General features: G+C 36.4%; 1 pseudogene; it reads left to right on the top strand.

Moving 5' to 3' along the window:
- Positions 1-17,426: 17,426 nt before the first annotated feature.
- On the top strand, positions 17,427-19,787 carry LOC129063202 (F-box/WD repeat-containing protein 5-like; annotated as a pseudogene).
- Positions 19,788-25,417: the final 5,630 nt, after the last annotated feature.

A 25,417-nucleotide genomic window follows, 5' to 3' on the forward strand; every position in this document is an offset into this window, starting at 1 on the left:
CAGATTAGGTTCAGGTCCAGGAAGCAAGTAGACTGGGAAGTTGGCATCTTGCAAGGCAGAGTCAGAGGGGTCAAGAGCTTCGCAGTGAAGCTCTTTCTCCTCAGAGGCCTGAATATGCAGGACATCTCAAAGTGACTTGTTCTCAGGATGTATCTACCATGGTCTGAAGTTCTCTGCTTTTATGTCTCTTTTGGTTGCAAAGTCATTTGATTTTGCACAATTTCTCATAAACATGTTTTTCTTAATTTGGATGAGCACATAATATTTTCCTGTTTTGATAGGCACATGTTGTATAGGTCAGCTCTGATAGGCACATATTTACATCAGTTCTGATAAACACATGTTTTTTACAGCCCCGATAGGCACATGTGGTTTATGTCACTCTACTATGCATGCTCTGAGACCATGGTGTTACCTTTCATATAAGCACATATTGCTTGCCACGCTGCATTATGGATGCTGAGGAGCTGTGTCATTCCTGAGTCATCACTTTACTACACATTCTCTAAACATGGCTGTGGAAAGCCATGCTAAGTGAACTAAGTCCAATGAAATAAGTCAAGAAGAATATTATTTCACTCATATGTGGGATATTAAACTGAAAGCAACAGACAAACAAAAATTCATAGACACACACAACAGTATTGTGGTTACCAGATAAAAATGAGTGTTGAAGGGGGTCAAGGGGTTCAAATATATGGTGACAGAAAGAGATTTGCCCCTTCGGTGGTGAACATGCAAGGCAATATGCAGGTGATATATTATAAAATTGTACTTGAAACCTATGTAATTTAATTGTCACACTAAGAGATTCAAAAACAATTTTAAAAAGATATTTTTGTAAGTTTCTTGCAGTGTACACAGACAAATCACAGCTGATATGCTAGTAGAAAAAAAAATAGCTAATTCATGAATTTTGTTTTCGTTTTCCATATATATGAATGAGATTCGACCTTGATTTTTAGCCTAGAATCAATGAACATTTTGCAATTTTTGTGTATGTTTAATTCACCAAATACTGTACATAACACCTGAACTTTAAGTTAATCACATTTATTGATTTAGTAAACTTTATATGCATTAAGTAAATTTTTACTGTGAAATGTACACACAAACAATTTAACAAGTTTTATAATTGGTACTGTAAATATAGCCACAGTTTGTCCATTTAGGTTATCATAGGTATTTAATACAGATTTTAAACAAGTTCTCTCTGTAAAGAATTTATGACATATCAATAAGGAGATTAGAAAGAATAAGAAATTTAGAATTCTTTGTTGCACATAACATTATAATGTTTTGTTGACTGGAGGACTAATTAACAGCTCTGGTAGTAAAAATATAGTCGCTTCTTTCTTGTTTACAATAAGATTGACAGATACTATTCTGAAAGGATAAAATTGATTTAAAATTTAAAAGAACATTAGACCCTCCCAAGATATCATAAAGTATATTTTAATTCTCAATCAAGATTTTTCTTTTTTTGCTTGAATGAAATGATATTTGTGTGTGGAAGACAAATCTAAAATAGACATAATTTTCTTCTTTTAAAATTGTGCTTACTTAGATGACTAGTATTAATGGAACTTTTGGTATATTTACAATTAGATTTTAATTATATGGATTCATTTTATTTGTTTTCCAAATTTATCCTTTAGTTGCAGTGTTTTATCCTTAGGGTATTATATACTTATATTAAATTTTTTGTAGTCAAATAAATTTCATAATTAACTATCTAGTCTGTATTTAATAACCAGACTAGATTAATCTATAGGCATGCATATATATTTCTGAAATCTATGATGCAATATATTTTTAAATATTTAGGAAATTAAGATGAAAATATGTACACTTCAGTATTAATATTAAATACAGATTTACATTTATAGTTGTAAAACAAATGGCCTAGTGGCACATTCATTTTTTTTGTATTAAAAGCATGAGAAACAATTTTATATTTTCACTTTTAAGACATCCTTACAGGATTACCCATATGAACAAGTTGTCATCTTATATGACAGAGAAAAAGACTCTCTCATTCCACAAGAATCAATAATGGAAACTTAGGAATAAACCTAACAAAGGATGTAAAACATTTGTATTCATAAAATTATAAGACACCTCTCATGCTGCTGTTGCTCAGAGGAGTGGTTTCTGCCTCAGGAAGACTGCTTCTGCCGTATGGGGTTTGAAACAGCACCAGGATCCTGCAGGCTACTCTCTCTGGTCTCTCCCCAAAGCCTCTGTCCCCAGTCTCTTCTAAGGTGTCTCCAGATCACTCTGCACCCCCTTTCGCTAAGGATCTTCTATCTGTGTCTGCCACTCTGCACTCAGCAGGTGGTTTAGATAGTACAGGGTGGAGTGGAATCCCACCTCAGGTCAGGACTATTGGGTCCTCTGATGCTGCTGCCACTCACGGAGTGGTCTTTGCCTGAGCAAAATGGTTGCTACTGCATGGGGGATGAGTTGGCACTGAGATGCCACCAACTATTCTCTCAGTTCTCTCCCCAAAGCCTCCTTCCCATAGGCTAGACACTATTCACTCGTGACCTAACTAATGCAACTGAGAAACCGAATTTTTATTTAAGTACAATTCACATTTAAATGACCACACGTGTTTAATGACTACTCTATTGAACATTGAAAATCTAAAGATATTCGCTTTCCCTGGGAAAGTATAAAATACTAATTCACGCTGAGTTGTAAAACAAATAATAATACAATATTCTAGTTTTACTCTTTAAGATAACCACTAAAAGAATAGTAAGAGAATTAACAAATATCAAGCTAACAAAAGGTAAGTATTAAATAACTTTTGAAAAGTGTTCAATCTAAAATAAATGGTAAGAAATAAGAGACAATGGAACAGGAACCTTGATAACATAAAATAAATTTCAGCATGGTATATATAAATCTTAAAACTTCAATAATTACAATAAATTTAATTTGCTAAATACTCCAATTAGAAAATCAAATTGCAGACTCTCTTATTTGGCCTAGTACTGAAATGGATTATGCATATGCAGTTTTCTAAATGTGGCTTGGAAATCTAAGCCATAGGATTTCCATAATATTGACAATCATAAGAGTTATACTTCTCTTTTAAGCTTTAAAGTGATCTTCTGTCATATATTTTTAAATTTCTTGATTTATAATTCATATATACATATAATCTTTTTGACTATTCAAATAAAAGAAGGAAGGCAGGCAGGCAGGCAAGAAGGAAGGAAGAAAGGAAGGAAATTATGGTTTCCTACATAATTGTGATGCTTGGATTAACTATTTATGCCTGTCAAATCCCCAGGCCCAAACTAAACTTATTTTGAGAACCAATTCATTGTTCCTTGCATGTTTTTAATAGAGGCTTGGCCAATATATCAAATTCATACCTATTAGTTCCCAAAGAAAAAATAGAAAAAAAAATGATGAATTGACCCTTTATGTTCCAAATCAAGTTATTTGTTACAGTCACATTCCTTTTGATGCTCTAAATTGAGGACAGTTTATTTTATTATTATTACTTTTAAAATCATTTTACTTGTATATCTCTTCATATTGTTCTATCATAAAATTAGCATAAGGGTTTTAAAAATGTAACTTCTAAAGTGCTAAGGTGGTTAAACAGTTAATTGATTTTATAGGAAGATAGCAGTAGTATGGATTATATTTTCTATTATTTATTAAAGGCTGATAGTTTATAGGCCAAGTCTCTTAAAGTACTAAAAAGGCTAAATTTTGTTAAGGGTAAAACTACATAATTAACACATGCTACAAAAATATAGGAAAAGATTCCATCATCATCATCAAAGTTATGTCTTTGATTAAATATGCTAACTTTTCATTCTGTCTTCACATTTTCAAAGTAATTATGTTTTGCCTTGAGTAGTTGATTCAAACTATTTCAGAATGGTAAATATTTCTATTGATGAAATATGTAATATTGTAAAGAACTTAAAATGATGAAAGAACATACTTCACAACAGGAAAGCTTCAGCAGTTAATTCTGACCTGAAGAATCTAAGTTTTGCTTTGACTGGAGTGGCTCAGTTGGTCAGCCATTGTCCCACAAAAGCAAAAGGTCACCAATTCAGTTCTCAGAGTACATGACAGGGTTTCAGGTTCATCCCAGTCTGGACATGGACATGAAAGTGAAACCGATGCATGTTTCACTTTCACATTGCTGTTTCTCTTCTTCTCTTTCTCTGTTCCTTCCCATTTCTAAATAAATAAATAGCAAAAAAAAAAAACCAAAAAAACAAAAAAAAATTAAGTTTGGAATACATACCTGACTAGAAGATGCTATGTAAACAAGAAAAATAAAGTACCTAGGAATAATCTTAACCAAGGAGGTAAAAGACCTGTACTCAGAAAACTACACAACACTGAAGAAGGGCATTAACAAAGATGCAAATAAATGGAAGCATATACCGTGTTCATGGATTGGAAGAATTAACATCATCAAAAGGTCTATACTACCCAAAGCAATTTATAGATCAATGCAATCCTTATTAAAATATCAATGACATATTTTACAGATGTAGAACAATCATTTCAAAGATTTACATGGAACCATAAACAGCCCCAAATACTCTCAGAAATTTTGAGAAGAAAAACAAAGTAGGAAGGATCATAATAACTGATATCAAACTATATTACAAGGCCACTGTAATCAAAAGAGTCTGGTACTGGCATAAGACACATTGATCAAAGGAACAGAATAGAGAGCCAAGAAAGAAACTTAAGTCTCAATGATTAATTAATATTTGACAAAGCGAACAGAAGCATAAAATGTAGTAAAAACAACCTCTTTAGTAATTGGTGTTGGGAGATCTAGACAGCCACATCCAAAAAAGTGAAACTTGACCACCAACTTACACCATACAGCAAAATAAACTCAAGATGGATAAAAGACTTAAATATAACTTGAGATACCATAAAAGTCCTAGAAGAGAACATAGGCAGTAAAATTTCAGATATTCCATTCAGCAATATTTTTACCAATATGTCTCGCAGAGCAAGGGATATAAAGAAAAGAACAAACAAATAGGATTACATCAAATTAAAAAGCTTCTGCATGGCTAAAGAAAACATCAACAAAATGAAAAGGGAACCAACTGTATGGGAAAATATATTTGCCATTGATACCTCAGACAGGGGTTTGATCTCCAAATAATATAAAGAACTCACATGACTCAACACCAGGAAGACAAACAATCCAATTAAAAAAATGGGCAAAGGACCTGTACAGACACTTCTCTGAAGAGGACATACAGAGGGCCCAGAGACATATGAAAAGATGCTCAGCATCACTAGCCATTAGAGAGATGCAAATAAAAACTACAGGGAGACACCACTTCACACATATGATGTTCAGAATAGGCAAGATAAACAAGTCAATAAATAACATGTGCTAGCGAGGCTGTGGAGAAAAGGGAAACTTAGTACACCGTTGGTGAAAATGCAGGCTGATGCAGCCACTGTGAAGACAATATGAAATTTCCTAAAAAAATTAAAAATAGAACTGCCTTTTGATTCAGTAATTCCACAGCTGGGATTATACCCTAAGAATCCTGAAACACCAATTCAAAAGAACCTATGCATCCCAATGTTCATAGTAGCATTATTTACAATAGCCAAGTGCTGGATACAGCCTAACTGCCCATCAGTAAATGAGTGGATCATAAAAATATGGTACATTTATACAATGGGATACTATGCAGCAGAATGAAAGAAAGAATTACCCTTCACGACAGCATGAAAAGAACTAGAGAGTGTTATGCTTAGTGAAATAAGCCAGGTGGTGAAAGACAAATGCCATATGATTTCACCTATAAGTGGAGCCTAAGCAACACAAATAAATGAGCAAAATGGAAACAGATATGGAAATAAAGAACAAACTGACAGTGACCAGAGGGGAAGGTAGAGAGTGATAATGCAGGGAAGAAGGGGAAGGGTCAAGTCAAGGAGCAGGTACAAAGGACCCATGGACAAAAACAATGGTGGAGGGAATTGAATGTGGGAGGTGGAGGGAGGGTAGGTCTGGAAAAATAATGGGGGGAAATTGCATACAACAGTAATGGAACAATAATAAAAAATGTTTTAAAAATTTAAAAAAGAAGATGCTATGCAAGCAAATTGAAACTCTCATTGACCTAATGTCACACTGCACGGCCAGCTATAGGGGACACACCGCTGGGGGGAGCGCTGCAGAGAGCGCAACGCTCCCTGAAACCTGAGGGAAACCGTCTGGGGCCAGCTCAGGTGGGCGCAGGGCTCTGAAACCCACAGAGCCTGTCCCGGGGTCATCACGGATGAGGGGGACAAACACAAACGTACAAACACTTCTCTGTTTGCCAGGAGGGCAGACGGGGCCACTTCTCTCCTACCAGAGAAGGCCGTGGCACATCCCCCTAATGGGAAAGTCCCTGTTGCTCCTTCTTCCAAGGCTTTTATTGAAAATCTTATCAGTGGGGTATAACAGGAAAGCATACATATACTCTTCACATTCGCAAGATAAGTTTCACAGAGAATAGATACCTTTAGGAAAACAAGTGACAGGAAATCAGTGATTTACATGGGTCTGAGAGGGAACAAGAATAAAGAATAGAGACTATCAATTAAAGGGAGGTAGACTTAAAGGTGTCTTAAAGATATAGGGTAAAAAAGTATAAATAAAGCAAATGCCTTGACAAGGAAAGGGATGTAAATAATGTGAATGTCCTTCACAGCATGAGCTGACCAGAGACCTGAGGGAGGAACAGAGCATACTCTATAGAATTTATTTTCAGGCCTAATTACCTGGGATCCTCCAGATCTGATTTAGGGCTGTTTTTTTCCACCGCATTGTTTCAAGCCTGAGCCAGGCGGGGGAAGGAACCACCAAGAGATAAGGAGACTGCTTCTCGGCTGCAGTGAGGACTCTTGGACATGCCCAAGCCAAGATGAGAGGTGTGGGGGCCTTTTTGCCCCTTCTCCATGTCCCCCAATTTCTCATCTGCTGCCAAAATCGGGCCAACACCTGTCTTAGATTGAAAACGTCAGTGCAAGGTCCCTTACCCGTCATGGGCTAATTGATCAGCCGTGGCAAAGCAGGGAGTGGGGCAGGCCAAGTCTCCTCAGGAGCCTGTTTCTCCAAGACCTCCTGATTATCTCCAGCCTTGGGGCCCTCCAGCATATGGGCAGGGTTACAACTTCTGCAACCAGACTGGGCGTTTCCCAACAATCTTTTGTACTCTTCTTTAATATAAAGGAAGATTACACAAGAAAAGTGATTGTTAACATTATTTTGTAATTTTTAATCATTAAAATAACCTGAACTCCTATAATATTAATATTTGTGGTATGCTAACTTTTACTCATTTAGTTCTAACTCCTAGGAAGCACTGGTGAACACTCAGAATGGGTTCCTGCCAATTATATACTCTTTTTACACACTGACCCACTCACTCATTTGTAAAACTTGGTCAACCTTGTGTTCCACACTAAGGAGAGAACTCTGGGAGTACAAGTACCATGTTTGTCTTGTTCCTGTTTCAGTGCAGGTGTCGAGCAGATGATCTGACACTTGGTAGGCACTGTGTAGGTATCTACTGAGTAGGTATCAATGCGAATTTTTTTTACTTTGAAGTATGTCAGCATTCTCTCTCTTTCCACCTCTTTCATCTCTTGAATAGTCATTAAGGTAATAAACACTCCTAAACAGAAAAGAGACAAGGGTATTATAGAACTTTTTGTTAATTAACATTTTTTATATAAGATTATAGTTATGCTATGAATCTTCTTATTTGTTCTACTTCCTGTAGGTGAATTTAATAACACACTTTGCCTAAAGCAATCATAAAATTAATATACTGTCTCTACAATTTTTTAGTAGTACTACTTGAAAGAGCATGAATCTTTGGAATGGAATATAGTGAAAAAAACATAAATTTAAGGATCAGTTAAATTTTCACTATGTAATCTTAGAATAATTATTACAATTTTTTAATCTGTAAGGAAATGTTTACTGAAACATATATTATAGATTATTTTAGGAATTAAATAAAATGTTAATAGTTGTCACTATATCCATTAACTTTCTACACAAATTCAGTAATAACAAAACCATTTTATCTAAAATTTGACTTGGAAATTTAAAAAGTATCAATATTAAAGTTATCATTCTAGAGTTTTCAGACACAAGCATTTTAAAAATGAAGAGACCATTATCCCATTCCAGGCTTCTGATTCCTCTCCCATTTTCTTTGATTCTTGAAAGATTATAAACATAGATATACCTTCAGCAAGGTTTTCAGCATCACAAAAGTAATTAGCCTTTATCTGGGATTTTGAAACTACTTAAAAATGGTAAGTGGTCCTCATATTTTCACTCCTGTCTCTCATACACAGGTTAAACAGTGATCTATTTGAGAGAACAGAACAAAAAAAAAGTAGTTTTGCAGTTTTGTTTTTAATCCTATATCAGATTATGTTGCCCAATCATTTGCTCCATTCTTCCTTTGTTCATTTTATTATTCCCAAAACCTGCAAAGGTTTTATTTATTTATTTTTAGAGAGGAGGAGGAAGGGAGAAACATAGGGAGAGAGCTATCAATCGATTGCCTTTCCCACACCTGAGGATTGAAACTGCAACCCAGGCATGTGCCCTGACAGGGAATCAAACCTTCACTTTGCGGGATGATGCTCAATCAACTGAGCCACACCTGTCAGGATGATAAAATATTCTTTAAAATATTGCTACATACTGTCCCACCACAACAGTCTTTTTGAATAACAACCTAAAAACCTTACCAGTTGCTCAGTACTGCTTTTTTATTACTGTATTCTCCTCTTTCTTTATAGGATCCTAAATCCTTCGGCCTAGGTCATCCTAATGTAATTACATGAAAATACACTAACTATTTAGGGGAAGCAATTTATTACCATAACTTTGAATTTATCTTTCCATCTTCTGATCCATCAAGAAATAAGTTCCTTGAACTGAAGGATGTTTACTATCAGCAAACATCCTGGATTTGTGGCTACCATAGACTGCCTGATCAGTGAGATGGCAGAGAGGGGAAAATTCACTGCAAGGTTGCTCCATGTGGTCTTTAGCCTTGTTGCTCAAAGTATGCTTTGAGGACTAGCAGAATCACTACCACCTGCAATCTTTTTATGAATGCAGAATCCCAGGCTCCACTCAGATCTACTGAATCTGTACTTTTATCAAGGTCCCCGAGAGATTTAACTGCTCATTAAATTTTAAGAAACACTGTTCTATTGACTATATGTGAAGTAGTTCCTCTAAGGTCCCTTGGAGCATTAAACACAGTCAGCATTAGCTCTAAGAAAATAAGTAAGTTATAATAGTTACCACTAATATTTTTTACCATGTTTCACAAGTAGCATGATGTTTTTAGCATAAATGGTTATTTTAAAAATATATTTATAAATTAAATACATGTAGTAGTATAGCAATATGTTTTGTAAATATAAAAATATGCAAAAATCAGAAATGGAGAAGAATAAGATAAATAAAACAACTATAAATAATTTTAATGTCACCAAAATATTTAGCTTTAACTAAAATTATTGATATAATCTATTAATGTGCAACATATATGTATTTATATTATATAATATTAGTGTGATAATACAATTAAATATTGTAATTTTAAAAATTTTGTAAATTTTGTATTTTTTATTACAAAAATTACCATTAAATATTGTAATTTTAAAAATTACCTTTTAACATAATGAAGTAATTTAAATAAATGATTCTAAATTAAATTATGTACTTTTTTTTCCTTTTTTATAAATTTATTGGGGTGACACTTTTTAACAAAATTATACAAGTTTCAAGTGCGCAATTCAAAAACACATCATAGGTATTTTTTGTTCACTACTTCAGGGTAAGCCTCCATCCATCACCATTTATCCCCCTATACCCTCCTTCATCTCTCTTCACGCCCCTTTCTTCCAGCAATCACCACAAGATTGTATATTTCTATAGTTAATTTAAATGACTGCCATATCTGAGACGTATAAGTAACAAATATACAGCATACAGATACAATGTGGAAAATATAAATGGCATAAAATTGTGTTAAATGATAGTGGATATAAATCTATATATATTTCAAAGCACCTTATTTTGACCAGTTATTATAAAATTAAATATATTAATATATTTCACCTAAAATGTGACTAATGAAAAATACTACTAAGAAGTGTGAAATCTGTCTTTTTAGTTTATTTGTATGTTTTTGCACTATACTATGTATATGAAACCTTTGAAGTCACTGTTGATTTATGTGTCTGTACATCTACTTAATAGAGCATCTGTAAACAGTGGTATATTCAAGATGTTGAAACCAAGTGAACAGGTGTGGGCTCCACCCCATCTCCAGTCTAGAGAGCTCTTTCGTTCCAGATTAACTCACATAGTGTGTGAGATACATAATCATCTGTAATATGTACCCAGTGGGCTTGACAGTGTCCCTTCATACATTTTAAAGCAGTGAGATTAAATTATGTCTTAGTTTCCTTTAAAAAAATATGTATACATGGAATGTCTGGTAGATTCTTTCATCTCCGAATACATATTCATTCTGGAGATACTGATATGAATCCTACAAATGTAGTCAGTAGGAAAGAAAGGCAAGGAGGACGGAGCCAAGCCAATGTGGGGATGAGGAGTAGGAAAATACTGATAAGTAACAGGAATGTGAAACACCTCAGGTAAAGAAATGAAGCAAGGGAAGTATCAAAGGGCCATAACTCAAAGAAAACAAGTCCACAGGAAGTCCTATCCCATTCTATCTGGGAAGAAATCTGTTAAGAAACAAGATTGGTAAGAATGCAAGAGGGGGAATCAAGATGGCAGAGTGAGTGGAAGTCACATGGACCTCCTCCCAGGGCCTATCTGGAATTACAACTAAATTGTGGAGAAACTAACTGGAACAAACAACTGAATGATAGCGAGAGAGGAGCCTTACAACCTTGGGCAGATAGAAGAATCAGCTTTAGCACAATCTAACTGGTAAGGAGTGTGGTAGAGACTCAAGGAGGTGGATGAGGTGCCCACGGGGGTGAGCACAAGAGGGATATTGAGATGGCCAATTAGATCCCCTTGAGAAGAGTTAGGTCTAAACCAAAAGTAGGAATCTGCAGCCTATAGCACCAGAACCCAAAAAGTACAGATAAGAGCCAGCTGCAAAAAGCAGCATGGTTTCTCTCTGCCAGAGACAGATGGCTGGAGGTACAAAGAGCCATTTAAAGAGACAACGCATAAATTTTTATTTGCAACAACTTACCCTGGTCTCTGGCAAAGGGGGGACACTGTAGGGGGGGCCAGAGGTGAGACTGGAGACAAAGACTTTGGGGAGAGACCTGAGAGAGTGGCTGGCAGGGTCCTGGTGCTGACTCTTCTCTCATACAGTACCTGCCATCTTCCTCAGTCAGAAATCACTCTCCTGAGTAGCAGAAACATGAGAGGACCCAATAAGCCTGCCCCCAGGAGAGACTCTGACCCAACCTGTGGTGTCTCTAAGCCAGCCTGCTGAGGGCTGAGTGATTTGATTAACAGCTGATTAACAGCTGAAGGAGACAGCCATGGACTGTAGATTCCTAGAAGTCTCGAACAGTCTGCCTAAGGTCAGACAGGGACAACATCTGACATCATCAGAGGCAGATCCAGAAAATAAAAACAGCAGTCTCCTACCATAGAAGTTCACGCCACAAAGTCAGTAAATCAAGACAGATCAACTTAAGAAGCAGAAGCAAAAGAGAAGAGTCTCATAAATAATGGGAGGACAAAGAAATATGCCCCACTCAGTGGGAAAGGTGGAATTCCCACAAAGAGAACTAAATGAAATAGAGGCAAGTAAACTATCAGATATTGAGTTCAAAACAATGGTTCTAAGGAAGCTCAATGAGCAGTGAGCTCAGAGAGAATTACAAAAAGCTACAGAGAAACTACGAGGAACTTACTGCAAAGTATATCAGCATGAAAAGTATATCAGCATAAACTATCAATAAGACACTATCAATAAGAGGAAATGAAGAATACAATTTCTGAATTGAAGGACACAGTAGAAGGAATCAAAAGCAGGCTAGATGAAGCTGAGGGCGGAATCAGCGAGCTGGATGACAACGTATAAAACAGCTCCCAGAAAGAGCAAGAAAATGGAAAAAGTCTCTAAAAGAATGAAGAGGCAGTGAGGGAAATGCAGGAAAACCTGAAACGTAATAATATCCGTATAATAGGGATATCAGAAGGAGAAAAAGAGGAGCAAGGAATAGAGAACCCGTTTGAAAAAGTAATGATGGAAAACTTCCCTAATTGGAGGAGAGAAAAAGTCACACAAGTCCAGGAAGCACAGAGGGTCCCATTCAAGGGGAACCCAATGAGGCCTACTCCAAGACACATCATCATTAAAATGGCAAATATCAAAGACAAACAGAGAATCCTAAAGGCAGCAAGGGAGAAACAGGTAGTAACATATAAGGGAGCCCCAATATGGCTGGCAGCTGACTTCTCAACAGAAACACTGCAAGGCAGAAGGGAATGGCAAGAAATATTCCAAGTCATGAAAAGCAAAGGCCTGCAACCAAGACTGCTCTTCCGCGCAAGGCTCTCAGTGCAAATGGAAGGCGAAATAAAGAGTTTCCCAGACAAAAGAAGGCTAAAAGAACACACCTCCACAAAACCAGCACTGCAAAATATGCTAAAGAGACTGCTTTAAGATGAAGAAAAAGAGTCTATGAATACCCAGTTCCTTTCACAGTTGCCAATACTTGATCTTACCAATATTTTTAATACTTCTTAATCTGATTGTGACAATGATGTGTTGTTTTAATTGTTCCTTTATTATTTGTTGAAATTAAACCTGTTTTTGTATATTTCTTGCCTATTTCTATTTTTAAAAAGCTTTAAATGACTTTTTGGTATTCTTTATCTATTTATTGATTAAAGGTTTGTGGAATTTTTTCCCCGAAAGACAAAACAACTATTTACCCTTTTTTAAATGTGTTGCAAATACTCTCCCATATTATTACTTGTCATTTAACTGTTTTTATATGTATATTACTTTATAGTCTTAAGTGTTTAATATAGTCATATTGTAAATATTTAACTTTATAGCTTCTGGGATTGAATATGTTACTTCAGGGTAAGAAAAATATTAGTTTCTATTTTCTCCTAAACCCCTAGATTTTATATATCGATTTTTAACTCATCTGAGTATTTCTTGTATAATGTGTGAAATAGGGCTTTACATTTGTTTTATTTCAAGTAGTAGTGGTCCATACATCTATATTGAATAAACCTTATCCCCATTGATATGAAATATCAATTTAATCATATATTACATTGTTAGATATATACATTTGTTTCCAGAGTGCTCATTTTATTACATTGATCTACTTGATTATTTCTGTGCTGGTGTCATGTTGCTTTAATTGCTGAGACTTTATAATGGTTTTAAATTTTTTTAATATTTTATAATTGACTTTGACATTTAAAAATATAAATAAAATCAATGTGCATTTAGGAAAGAGAGAGAAAGAGAGAGAGAGAGAGAGAACTCCTTCCTGCTGCGAAAAAATGTATGGAACTGAAGAATATTATGCTAAGTGAAATAAGCCAGTTGTTGAAAGACAGATTCAATATGAGCTCACCTATAAGTGGAATCTATTCAATAAAATTAACGAATGAACAAAGTAAAGCACAGGCATGGAAACATGGAGCAGACTGAAATTGACCAGAGGGGATGGGGAAGGAGGACAATGGTGGAAAGAAGGGGAAGGGACTAGACAAAGAATATGTATGAATGACCCATGGACATGGGCAACAGAGTGGGAATTGACTGTGGTAGTGGGAGGTGGGGGTGGGATTGGTGGAGGGGGGCAAAAGGGGAAAAATTGAGACCACTGTAATAGAATAAACATGACTTAGAAATTAAAAAAATAAAATACATAAACCTCCAAAACATTTATAACGTTGTTGCTCTTCCTTTTCCCCTATATTACCATGTTTTATGTAAAGTAATTTTATTTTAACAAAAAGAACTTCATGTGATATTTAGTTTAGTTCTGTCTAGAAAAATAATATTCTTTTGAAGTGCATGTTATTTTTTAATATTTTGATAATCTGAAAATTCCACATCTTCATCTTTCTTTCTTTTTCTAAAAAAGATTTTATTTATTTATTTTTAGATAGAAGGGAAGAAAAAGATAAAGGAAGGAGAGAAACATCAATATTTGGTTGTCTCTCACACACCCCCTACTGTGGACCTGGTCTGCAACCCAGGCATGTGCTCTGATTGGGAATTGAACCGGCAACCCTTTGGTTTGCAGGTCTATGCTCAATCTTCTGAGCCACAATAGCCAGAGCAATCTTTCCTTTCTTTTGGAAGAAATAGAAATGTATGATGGCAGTTGTTTCTTTTAATATTTTCCATTCTCCTGAGGCCTCTGTATCATCTTTATAAAGTCAGCTATAGCTTTATTGCTATTGTTTTGAAGATAATATTGTAACAGGTATGGAGCAAGGTCCAGAACTTGCGGTGTTTGGGCTAGGGGTATCCCTCAACCAGAGAAGCCCCACCCCACTGGGATATAGGAAAAGGAAAATAAAAATCTCAAAACCTCCACAACCTGGCTGGGGGAAGGGGAAGTAGAGCAGGGTCTTTTGTAGTTACTTTGCACATCTAAAGACCTTGACCAGTATTTTAGTAATATTAACTAGCTGTGGCAGACACTCAGTGCCAGAGAGATGGTCATGACTCTAACCCATGACACGATGCACCTGGAGGAGCTTGCTGTGCCTGCATGAGAGAAGGAAAGCAGTTAGCTCTATGTCATGGGAACAAACTTTCCTGGACTAAGAATGGCAGCTGAGAAAGGCAGAAGAGACCAGACTACTGGCAGGTGTGAACCAGTGTAGGAGGAGTTGGAAATGGGGTTAAAGAGGAATGTCCACACCAGGATTTAAACTCAGGCATGGGGCAGCCATACTGCCTTGGCCATGCAGTTTGAAAGGATGCAAAAGGACCTTCACAGGTCCCCCTTGAGGATGTGATTCTGGATTAAGAGTAGGAACCTAAGTACTCTTACAGGACCCATTCACCTGTAATTAGGTGGAGTTACTGCTTTACTGTTTGTGTCAAGATTGTTGGAAGATCTCCCTGAAGTAGCTCAGGGACCTGCTGGTGGAGTGAGAGTGGGTTCTTGGTACAAATCCTTACTTAGAGCTATTCATTTTCCTCTGGAAATTTTGCTTAAGTCTCCAGACACTTACCTGTGGCTGGTAATTAATTATAATATATATCAAATATATTTTGATTTTATTACATGTATCAAATATATCTTACAATATTTTCTGAAATTTTCACCCTGTTTGTTTTTCATGATTTTGTTTTCTATTGACGAATTTTTTAATTTTCTTTCGTGCTATGCTCAGCCTGCTGTTTATCCCATATATTGACATCTTAATTTTAATATCTGCAATTTTTAATCTAAAATATATTTCTGATTCTTTTTTTTCAAGACTTTATTTCTCTTGCTGGCTGGTGTGGCTCAGTGGATTGAATGCTGGCCTGTGAAAGAAAGGGTAGTGGATTTGATTCCCAGTCAGGGGTTGTGGGTCAGGTTCCCAGTAGGGGACATGTAGGAGGCAACCACATATTGATGTTTTTCTCTCATTCTCCTTTCATTCCCTTCTCTCTAAAAATGAATGAATGAATGAATGAATGAATCTCAAAAAATGATTTTTGTTTTCTAGTAAAAGTGTCCATCTTGCCATTTATTTGCAGATAGAAATTATAGGTATTCTAAATCTAAGCTGTGATATGTCCAATAAAATCAATCATCTGTTGGGATATTGTAGCTGGGAAAGAGCTTCTAAGTGCATGAAGACTCCTCTTTTTGCCTGGAACTTTCAGGAATTCCAAACAGTTACAATGGCGCACTTTGTTTTAAAGAATATGCTGTAATTGTACTTACTGTATTTCTTCTTACCCACTGTTACAGCTTTCACCTCCTCTGTACTCTGTCAAAAGTGAATGGTTTTGTGTGTTTCCTTATCCCTCAGAGGGGTATATTATACTTTGGAACTCAGTTTACCTGTTTAATTTTGGATTTCATATTTCTGATGGGCTCAAGAAAAGTTATGATTTTTTAGATTATCTGGATATTAACATATGAGTGATGTTTTCTTGTAGCTCTTTAAACCTTATTTGAAAACAGAAGTTTTCAGTTTATTTTCACATATATTAAAATGATAGCATATTAATTTAATTTCTATATTTAATTTTATCTCAAATTATGTTATCTAGTATAAGTAACGATTGAATAAGATCCATTAAATAATACAATTATTACTTATTAACAAACAGTACAACAAAACAGTGTCAATCGTTAAAACATTAAATTTATACAAAGAAAAATGGAAAAATAAGTTGATTAGTAGAAAAGAGATTTGATACCAACTAGCTTAGTGACTGTGTATGAATCATTTGTTATTTCTAAGTCTCAGCTTTTCCAGTGTCAATATAAAAAAAAAATGTTAAACTTAGAACCTAAGTTTTTCACCTCTTTACTTATTCTGCAAACTTCTTTCTCCCTAGTGCAAATACATATATCATAACTGGAGTCATCAAACTACTACTTCCAGTTTCAATTTGTGTATATAAATAAAATACATGTTGTTTGACATTCTTAAATTAAATAAATTTGGTTTCGTCTTCTTTTTTACTGCACACTAAAATACATAAGGGATTTTGTTTCCCCTTTGGATCTTTGTATTCTCAATGAAATAAAACAAAGTTTGTTTGCAAACAAAATCTGCTTGTGAACCTGCTAACAGATGATTAAATGAAATTTATAATAAATTCTCCAGGTTATTAGAAATGTACCATTTTAAAACATATGGATTTCATACCCACATGTTTGATAAAACATTTGTTATTATGTATTTATAATTGCTGACACATGCATCTTAATACACTTTACAAAGTAATATTTCATTTTATTTTCTATTTCACAAAACTGCTCACTCCAGCATTTAAATGTTTCCTGCTATTCCCTCTTTTGGATTTCTGGTATACCCAGGGTAGTAAAATAAATTGGGAAATTGAAGATTAAGAGCTTTGAATAACTAGTTAGTTCCAATGACTCTCTTTAGATGCTTTACCAGAAAAGAATTAATATTGTTATAAAACCAAATTGTGATCATAAAGGAAAAAATGAGGAAAACAGTATGAATTGCATGCTTTCTTGCTAGGTTTGGTAATGTATTTGACAATTCTGCGATCTCGTCATAAACCCCTAATTCTGTCCAGGACACTAGAACCTTTTTAAGACAACAAATAAAGGCTTCATTCACTCAGAGTCAAATCACTCAGTACCCTCTCTTTTGTGCCAATAATTATTTTAAATTGAAGATGGCAGGTAGGGGTAATTTATATAATTTGTAATGGGATACAGAGCATGAGTCCCCCCTGAAAATAGGGAAACACCACCATCTCCCCCAAATCTTGCATAGGGGGACAGGCAATGCCCTTAAGGTGAAGAATACAGCATTTAAGGCACATTGCTTAACAAAGACAGATTAACAGCACATGCTTTCCTGAAGGGAGGAGCTGCAGAAGCTGCCTGTGGTAAACTGTATATGCGACTGTGAGAATGTGCACTGGCAGAGTGAATTGGACATAGCCGGAGAGGGAAGGGCCTCACACAGCACCTGCTGAGCTGCGGAGTGGATGGCCACTCTGGATGCTCATGCATGGCTGGGAACTCTTGCCCTGACTAAAGATGGCAGCCAAAAGATGGTCAAAGACACTGGGGAGCTGACAAAAATGATGGACACAAACATGCCATAGGAAGAGCTGCACTTCCTAGCTAACTTCAATGATGATATTGGAGATAATTATAGTTAACATATAAGTTTAGTTATTTATAACCTTCTTACATATCACAACATCCTTTCATATATATGAGAGACAGGAAGAGAGAGAAAGAGAGAGAGAACATTTAACAATTCCTTAAACATCTATATGTCTGGATTAGAACTAAGGAAGAAATATTTTAGTGTATGATTACAATATAAAGTAATCATACTTTCTTCTGATTTGCATGACCTTTATTAGAGAAAGGCTGAAGCAAAACTTTAAATTTTTCTGTTATAAATTCTTTGCAAATATGTAAATAATCATTACCTCTGACTTTATGCAGAAATGTGGTTGCATTGCTCTAAGGAAATTCTACATAGATTTACAAGCGAGGGGAAGTAGGCCCCTGAGCCAAAGTCAGGTGCCTGAAGCAGGGGCAGTGCATATAGGTGGGGGCAGCCAAGGGTTTCCTGGGCAGAATGTCATGATGGATTAGAGGATCATGCCACTGCTCTGTTCCCTGACATCTTAGTCTATCAGACCTTGCTGAGCTTGGGCCCTATTGATCTGATACCTGCCTGGGGCTGGTGTGCAGCCAATGGCAGGCCATGCCCTAAGACAAATTCCTGTGGAGGAAGCAGTTCTACCACTACTATCAGGTGGCCCATGACCTACATGAAACCTTGAGGCCTCCTGGTATGAGGAGTTGGGACAGCTCTATGAAATGGGATCCTGCATGGAGCTGCAGATGGAAGGAGCACACTGACCCTGTCTTATACTTCAGCTTTTCCCACTCTGGCCACCAGTTTGCTTCCCGCTCTAAGGACTGTACAGTGAAGATCTGGAAAAATAACCTAATTATCTTGCTTCTGCACAGCATAGACATGTGTCCCTACAACTGGAGCTACACCCAGTTCTCCCTATTCAATCAGGATGACCCAGTGTTGCTGGCTGGCCTGGCGGTGTTCCTGCTTCTCCTTTGGCGAGGTTGCAGTCATCAGCTTAAATCACTTCTTGCATCTGTCTCACATGGAGCAATAAACCCTAGGATGTGTTTGGCTGCTGGCTCACAAAGACCAGCCTGATCTTAAGGAGCCTGCATGGCATCTTAGACATCACTTTCCAGGATGTGGAGTCCGAGAATGTCAGTGGGATGAAGGGCTCTGGAAACTTGACCCCAATACCATCCACTTGCTGATGGTGGCTGATTGCGGCTACTTCCACAGTCCTGACCTCATGCTGGACATTTGTGGGACCCCCACCATATCTTTGACCTGGGCAGTGAAGATGAGGACAATGTTGAAGAAAATAGCCTGGCCCCAGCTGGTGTGCCAAGGAGAGGTTGTGGTGACTCCTGGGTTAGCTCTTGGACAGTTGAACACAATAGCAAGCAGAGTGCATTCTGGAGACCAAGGTGGCTGAGCTGCTGGCCCAGGGCCTCAATAAGCACCTGGAGGGCAGTGCTGCTGGTGCCCTAAAAAGCTCCTCATCTTCACCATGGGCTACCTCACTTATATGCCATATCAGATTGGGGGCACTAAACAGATCCTGCCACATTAGGCAGTCATTGGACTGAACGGGTCCTTGGACAACAGGTACCTGTGAGCTAAGAGCCACTCCAGGCCCAGCAGCTCAGTGGTAGCCAAACACATGCAGCTGCCAACCATGGCTGAGGACATCAACCTGCTGATGTTTGACCTGAAGACCTTGCCCAGAGATGAAGCTTGCTTTGTGTGCCCAGGGTGCCTACACGTTCAATGATGAATGCTTCTTCAAATTCCCAGATGTCAGCAGAGACTTCATGACCAGTGATGAGAGGACCAGCACAGCTATCACCACAAGAATATCTGCCTGGCCAAGCTGTGGCACCAGGACTTACTCATCTTAGTGGTGTTCAGTCCCCAGGAACTCTGATGGCCAGCAGTGAAGTCACCATCATAGCCTGGTGCTCACCCTGCACAATGCTTATACAACAGGCCCTGTGCTCAAGCCTGCTCTCCTTCTCCTGGTTTGCCAGCCAGAGGCTCTGAGAGTTGCAGGCCAGCAGGAGAGTCCTTGGTGTCCTCTGGCTGCTGAGGCACATTGAGGATGCCATGGAAGCTGTGTCCCTTTTATATAGGCCAAGCTGGTGCTCAGACCCTGTGGAAGGCACAGAATGTCTTAGGAAAGGCATCTGTCAGGGCTGCAGGGAACAGAAGACCTGACCTCCACCGTGTTGGCGTATGCACACTACCTCCTGCAACAATGAGCTTAGCCATGGGGAGACAGAGGGAGGCCTCCTGACTAATTTAGGCTGCACAAAAAACTGTCCCTTCCCTGTACTCTCCATCTACCCCTCAGCACTGGGGCAGTTGCACGACACTAACCCCAGTCCAGCCCTGTTGGGCCATGAGAGGCATTTCACAGTCTGATCTTGCCCTGGGAACCTAGCATTCACCTTCTGGTCAGCGGTGTGGCCTGGGCAAACTGCAAGTCCCTAGTTATCTGTTCAGGGCTTGGTTAAAGAGTTAGCAACAGCAGATGTTAAATTAAACTGAAAAATAAATAAGATTTAAGGGCTTCTATACTTTCTAAAGTGATTTTATTGAGGAAGAGCATTAGACTACCAAGAGTGGCAGAATGTATGTGGGAATAAAAATTCAGGTATCTACAAGGCAAACTTTGTTTTGTTATAAATAAATATATATTAATATATAATGTAACATCTACTTTATTATATATAATAATATATTAATATATTTTAAACTATTATAATTCATTTAACTTTATTAAGATATCATTGATATGAAAAAATGCACATAATTACTTTATACAATTCTATGAGTTTGGACATATGAATACACTTATGTAGCCATTACCACAATCTCCTCCAAAGTTTTTATGTCTTTTTATAGTTTTTATTTGTGTGTGTGTGTTACATGAACACTGAGTGATTCACCTTATATGATAAATCTAAAATAGTTAAACTCATAGAAGTGGAGAGTAGAATGGTGACTGCTTGTGGCAGGAGGATGGGGAAATAAAATTTTGTTATATATTAAATTCTAGATCAGAGTAATCAAGGAACATTCAACAAACCATTTCAGTCATAGAATAAAATCTACACACACATACACATGCAAAGACTCACACACACACCCCACCTTGCCTCATTCAGTTATTGTTACTTAATGCTATATGTGTACCTTGTAAAAAGGAGCCCCAGACTTCTTCTAAGGCATCTACTCCTTTAATACTTGTTATAGCAATATAATGACAAGTGTTTCATGAGCTTTTTAAAAATAAAAGTCAAAGTAAGTGTAACATCCATAATAGTCAAATATAATGGCCAAATTCTAATTATGACTGTTCTTAAGTGTATTAGTTCAGGCTTTAACGAAGATGTTGGTAATGAAAATATCTGCTAAGGGATATAGGCCTGAAATCTTTATTCTAGTTAACAGCTTATAATAAAAAGTGATCTGACTTCTAATAACAGAAAAAATTCCAAATGTTATCACTGTAAATATATTATTTTTTTTAGCTGGGATGTTATCATAGGGTGAGAACAAAAATCAAACAATTGCAAGTTATATGCAAAATTATGAGTTCTTAGCTTCATGACTACTAAAAAATTAGAAAAAACATTGGATACTTCCTACAGAACAACTTATTCATATTAACAGAAAGATGGGCTAAGCTATTCTAGATTTATCTGAGTGGATCCCCATTAGTGTAAATTAATAGGCTGAACTATAATTAGAGGTAGTCCACAGGAAAAATATATAGGAAGAACAAAGATTGCATTTTATTTACAATGCATTTTCTTATATTACTATAAGAAAAGAAATTCTGATTTGACTAGGATTACTTATTAATTTTACTGAGATATGGCAGTAAATGTTAAAATCTTTTAACTGGTCACTTAAAACATATCAAAGAATACTTTTAGTATAAGTTTGAGAATATAAAGAAACCAAGACAATGAAGCAAACCAATTAATATTGCTAGTGTGTTTGTATTTATATTTACAATCCCTGTTCTTGGTCCTTTGTGAAGATACTCTGGAATAATTTTAGTACGTTCTCCTATGCTTTTATATTATTTATTTTCTCAAAGTCTTCCTTTACCCTAGTCTAAGTGTGCTCTTGTATATGAGGTCTGTCCAGAAGGTATCCAGCCATGTAATATGAAAGATTACATTTGTTGAAGAAGATACAAGATACAAGAAACATTGTACATAGGACAATGACACCCCAGTCTCCTTCGAAGTAGGCACCTTGGGACCTCACACAGTTCTCCCAATCACCATCAGCTGCCCCTTCGGATTTTCCTGAATCTCGTTGATGGTCTGAAATCTCTTCTCTTTCAAAGGTGATTTTAGTTTTGGGAAAAACCACAAGTCACAGGGTGTCAAATATGGGTGGTAGAGGGCTGAGTCACCTGGGCAATTTGGTATTTGTGCGTAAGTGGGCACTCTGCCATATGAAACTGCCAATCACCAGTTGTTCATAGCTGCAGCCTTCTGAATCATCCAGATAGTTTCTATGGAGGAATGGTCAAGCTTAATGCAAAATTTGGTGCAGATTTGTTGTTCTACTTGCTCAGTGATTTTGAATGTGAGGGCCACACAGTACACATGCTCACTCAACGGTGTCTACTGCCCCCACTGACTAGTACAGTGAGGTTATCGCTGGTCACGCAACACATTTCAGTCCACTCTCCTTAGCTGCTAGATTACATCGATGTTGTATAAACCATTCTTGTTATATTAACAATGGCTGGACTTTTTCTGTACAGACATTAGGTATCAATGAGATTTTGCACTCATCTACCAAAGAGAGAGAAAAAGGAAACATTATTTACATATTTCCCTCTGAACTTCTTTTTCTTGTTTATCAAGATTCACCCCATGGAAAAATAATTCACCTAAATTTACAGATTGCCTCATCTGGTCCTCTTATGGCAGCTCACAAAGCAGCATCTTATTGCCCAGGGTAAAGCAATTTCTATGGAAGAAGGAAGACTGGCAGCTGAGCAGTGAAGGGAGAAACATCAGAGGTGTCTTTTCTTTTGAATCCTACTGGTTTTGGTAAAAGCTTCCTTGGGTCAATTTTCAAAATCTATTGCGATACCAGAGAGAAAAAAATGAGATGGTAAGGAAACCTGAAAATGCATGCACAATGCATGCTCAGTACATTACCAAATGAATGAAACATTGTAACTCACTGTTGATCTAACATAATTAATAATGAGGTAATCATATTTCATATATTTTGGAGTATTTGCACATCATCTTCCGTTTAATTCTTCAAATATTTTGTCCTTTCTTTCTCTTGGTATTTCATCTCCTTAATATTTTTAATTCTTATTACTAAGTTATTGACTATTATGTACACTGTAATATGTTCTATATTTGCTTAAATTTAAACTTTAAGCTCTATTTTATGTACAAAAGTTATAAGTAGTATTGCAGGCAAATATACCTACCCATCATCTATCCATCAACCCATCCATTCATCCATCTATCTTGCCTTAGGAAACTCATTTTAAAAGATCTTTCCAGCTTCAGCCTCATCAACAAATTTTTCTCCACTGTAGTGTTTGATGATATAGATTGTTTTCCATATCATGTGATGATATGAATTGGAGATCTTTTGAATTTTATTTTTCAGATCACCAAATCATCTCTACATATTTATTGGTTAGACTGTTCTTTCCCACTTACTTGAAGTGGTATCTTATTACCTGCTAATATCCTACATATACTCAAAAATCTATTTGTTCTTTTTTTTAAAGCTTCAGCTACACTTTCATATTTACTGTTCTACATGAAATTTTAAATCTTTTCAAAGTGCACTGACCTTACAGAGTAATTTGGATAATTAAGAATTCTTTCTATGTATAAATTTTTACCTGGAACCTCAAACATAAAAGAGATAACCTGAAAATGTATTAGCTAGGCAAAAAAACAAAAACAAAAAAAAAATGGCCATGGAGAATTTATGGATCATAATCCAAATTTGATTTCTAAAGTTGCTTTTAAAAGAGGAAATGGCAGAATTTATCTGATATTTTACATTTTGTGAACAAAAATTACTCTGTCGATATTTTTCATAACAGAAGGTCATAAAAACTCAATCAAGATGGAAAGAGGAGATGAATCACTCCTCAGGGTTTGACTGATCTTTGGAAAAAGATATCTCATAATTTGTTGAGTGGGTGTCAAGGTCCATGCAGAAAGATCCTTGGCACCTCCTTTGTACTTCAAAGATAAGGTCATTCTTTATATCTGAGAAATGTTACAGTTTTACTTTAGAAATTTTTTAACTGCACACATATGTTTTGGGGGCTTATATTCTTGGAACTCATTAATCATGATTAAATTAACTGCAACTATGTGCATTGTAATCACCTTCAAAAGCATTTGACAAATGAGAGGATAGATCCTCAGAACTCCAGCCTCACTAGGGAAAAATGTAGAAATGCTAGCACATTAGGCCATAGGCAAGACTGACTTTACCTTTGATGTTTCAGGGAAAAACAAGGGAACGATACCAAAAAAAAAATTAGCCAAAGCAATAGTGAGAAAAAGAAGAACCAAGTCAAAAGCATCATACTTCCTGACTTCAAATTATTGTACAAAGTGACTATAATCAAAGCAGTATGGTGTAGGCAGAAAAACATACACACAGACCAATGAAACCGAATTGACAGCCCAGAAACAAACTCACATGTTTGTTTCTGAGCAAATAATTTTTGACAAAGGAGCCACAAATGTACAGTGAAGAAAAAAAGTCTTTTCTAAAATGTTGCTGAAAAAATTGGAAAGCCACACGCAAAAGATTAAAACTAGGCTACAATTTGGCCCCATATATAAAAATTAACTCAAAACGGAACAAAGACCTAAATATAAGACCTGAAACAATAAAATAGATAGAAGACAACACAAACAGTAAATTTATGGAATTGTTCTTAGACAAGAGTTTATGAATTTAACCCTAAAGGCAAGGGAAATGAAGGTAAAAATAAATGATTGGGACTACATTTAACTAAAAAACTTCTGCACAGCAAAAGAAACTGACAAAAAAAACAAACAAACAAAACAAAACCCAAAAGGCAACTAACTGAATGGGAGATGATACTTGTAAACCACAGCTCTGACAAAAAGTAACTACAAAAAGTAAATATTCAAAACATATAAAGAACTCATACAACTCAACACCAAAGAAAGAATCCAATGAAAAAATGGGCAGAGGAACTGAACAGACATTTCCCCCAAGAATATGTACATGTGGCCAACAGGTATATGAAGAGATGCTCAACTTCATTAGCTATTAGGGAAATGCAAATTAATAAATACAATGAGATACCACCTCATATCTATTAGAATGGCTATTATCAACAAGACACGTAATAGCAGGTGTAGGACAGGTGGTGGAGAAAAAGGGACTCTCATTCACTGCTGATGCAAATGTAAACTGGTAAAGCCACTGTGGAAAATAATATGGAGGCTCCTCAGAAAATTAAGAAAAAAGTTACCATACTTCCCAGCAACACTTCCT

The sequence above is a fragment of the Pteronotus mesoamericanus genome, unplaced genomic scaffold (genome assembly GCF_021234165.1).
Source record: "Pteronotus mesoamericanus isolate MK-2021 breed Mesoamerican mustached bat unplaced genomic scaffold, CSHL_Meso_final scaffold_85, whole genome shotgun sequence".
In the NCBI taxonomy this organism is placed as follows: Eukaryota; Metazoa; Chordata; class Mammalia; order Chiroptera; family Mormoopidae; genus Pteronotus; species Pteronotus mesoamericanus.